Source organism: Musa acuminata, unplaced genomic scaffold, assembly GCF_036884655.1.
Source record: "Musa acuminata AAA Group cultivar baxijiao unplaced genomic scaffold, Cavendish_Baxijiao_AAA HiC_scaffold_463, whole genome shotgun sequence".
In the NCBI taxonomy this organism is placed as follows: domain Eukaryota; kingdom Viridiplantae; phylum Streptophyta; class Magnoliopsida; order Zingiberales; family Musaceae; genus Musa; species Musa acuminata.
The window spans coordinates 192501-195000 of NW_027020710.1; positions in this window are offsets into that span (position 1 = coordinate 192501).

The window sequence follows — 2500 nt, forward strand, 5'->3', positions numbered from 1 at the left end:
AAAATGGCCAGTTTTGGCCCGTTTTTGGGCTGTTTTGGCCTGTTTTTGGTCCGTTCTTGCGTGGCACGGCGACCGTCGTGAGCGGAGCAAAACGTCAGCCATCTCAGCACCCTGGAACCCCCCGGGTGGCACAGGGCTGGATGGGGCTTTCGTATAGCAGGGACGGTGCTGCCTCTCGCTTCGCTCGCTGTTCGCCGCTCACCGCTCGCTCGCTCAGCCAAAAATGGCCAGTTTTGGCCCGTTTTTGGGCTGTTTTGGCCTGTTTTTGGTCCGTTCTTGCATGGCGCGGTGACCGTCGTGAGCGGAGCAAAACGTCAGCCATCTCAGCACCCTGGAACCCCCCGGGTGGCACAGGGCTGGATGGGGCTTTCGTATAGCAGGGACGGTGCTGCCTCACGCTTCGCTCGCTGTTCGCCGCTCGCCGCTCGCTCGCGCAGCCAAAAATGACCAGTTTTGGCCCGTTTTTGGGCTGTTTTGGCCTGTTTATGGTCCGTTCTTGCGTGGTGCGGTGACCGTCGTGAGCGGAGCAAAACGTCAGCCATCTCAGCACCCTGGAACCCCCCGGGTGGCACAGGGCTGGATGGGGCTTTCGTATATAGCAGGGACGGTGCTGCCTCTCGCTTCGCTCGCTGTCCGCCGCTCGCCGCTCGCTCGCGCAGCCAAAAATGGCCAGTTTTGGCCCGTTTTTGGGCCGTTTTGGCCAGTTTTTGGCCTGTTCTTGCATTGCGCGGTGACCGTCGAGAGCGGAGCAAAACGTCAGCCATCTCAGCACCCTGGAACCCCCCGGGTGGCACAGGGCTGGATGGGGCTTTCGTATAGCAGGGACGGTGCTGCCTCTCGCTTCGCTCGCTGTCCGCCGCTCGCCGCTCGCTCGTGCAGCCAAAAATGGCCAGTTTTGGCCCGTTTTTGGGCCGTTTTGGCCAGTTTTTGGCCTGTTCTTGCATTGCGCGGTGACCGTCGAGAGCGGAGCAAAACGTCAGCCATCTCAGCACCCTGGAACCCCCCGGGTGGCACAGGGCTGGATGGGGCTTTCGTATAGCAGGGACGGTGCTGCCTCTCGCTTCGCTCGCTGTCCGCCGCTCGCCGCTCGCTCGTGCAGCCAAAAATGGCCAGTTTTGGCCCGTTTTTGGGCCGTTTTGGCCAGTTTTTGGCCTGTTCTTGCATTGCGCGGTGACAGTCGAGAGCGGAGCAAAACGTCAGCCATCTCAGCACCCTGGAACCCCCCGGGTGGCACAGGGCTGGATGGGGCTTTCGTATAGCAGGGACGGTGCTGCCTCTCGCTTCGCTCGCTGTCCGCCGCTCGCCGCTCGCTCGTGCAGCCAAAAATGGCCAGTTTTGGCCCGTTTTTGGGCCGTTTTGGCCAGTTTTTGGCCTGTTCTTGCATTGCGCGGTGACCGTCGAGAGCGGAGCAAAACGTCAGCCATCTCAGCACCCTGGAACCCCCCGGGTGGCACAGGGCTGGATGGGGCTTTCGTATAGCAGGGACGGTGCTGCCTCTCGCTTCGCTCGCTGTCCGCCGCTCGCCGCTCGCTCGTGCAGCCAAAAATGGCCAGTTTTGGCCCGTTTTTGGGCCGTTTTGGCCAGTTTTTGGCCTGTTCTTGCATTGCGCGGTGACCGTCGAGAGCGGAGCAAAACGTCAGCCATCTCAGCACCCTGGAACCCCCCGGGTGGCACAGGGCTGGATGGGGCTTTCGTATAGCAGGGACGGTGCTGCCTCTCGCTTCGCTCGCTGTCCGCCGCTCGCCGCTCGCTCGCGCAGCCAAAAATGGCCAGTTTTGGCCCGTTTTTGGGCCGTTTTGGCCAGTTTTTGGCCTGTTCTTGCATTGCGCGGTGACCGTCGAGAGCGGAGCAAAACGTCAGCCATCTCAGCACCCTGGAACCCCCCGGGTGGCACAGGGCTGGATGGGGCTTTCGTATAGCAGGGACGGTGCTGCCTCTCGCTTCGCTCGCTGTCCGCCGCTCGCCGCTCGCGCAGCCAAAAATGGCCAGTTTTGGCCCGTTTTTGGGCCGTTTTGGCCAGTTTTTGGCCTGTTCTTGCATTGCGCGGTGACCGTCGAGAGCGGAGCAAAACGTCAGCCATCTCAGCACCCTGGAACCCCCCGGGTGGCACAGGGCTGGATGGGGCTTTCGTATAGCAGGGACGGTGCTGCCTCTCGCTTCGCTCGCTGTTCGCCGCTCGCCGCTCGCTCGCGCAGCCAAAAATGGCCAGTTTTGGCCCGTTTTTGGGCTGTTTTGGCCAGTTTTTGGCCTGTTCTTGCGTGGTGCGGTGACCGTCGTGAGCGGAGCAAAACGTCAGCCATCTCAGCACCCTGGAACCCCCCGGGTGGCACAGGGCTGGATGGGGCTTTCGTATAGCAGGGACGGTGCTGCCTCTCGCTTCGCTCGCTGTTCGCCGCTCGCCGCTCGCTCGCGCAGCCAAAAATGGCCAGTTTTGGCCCGTTTTTGGGCTGTTTTGGCCTGTTTTTGGGCTGTTCTTGTGTGGCGCGGTGACCGTCGTGAG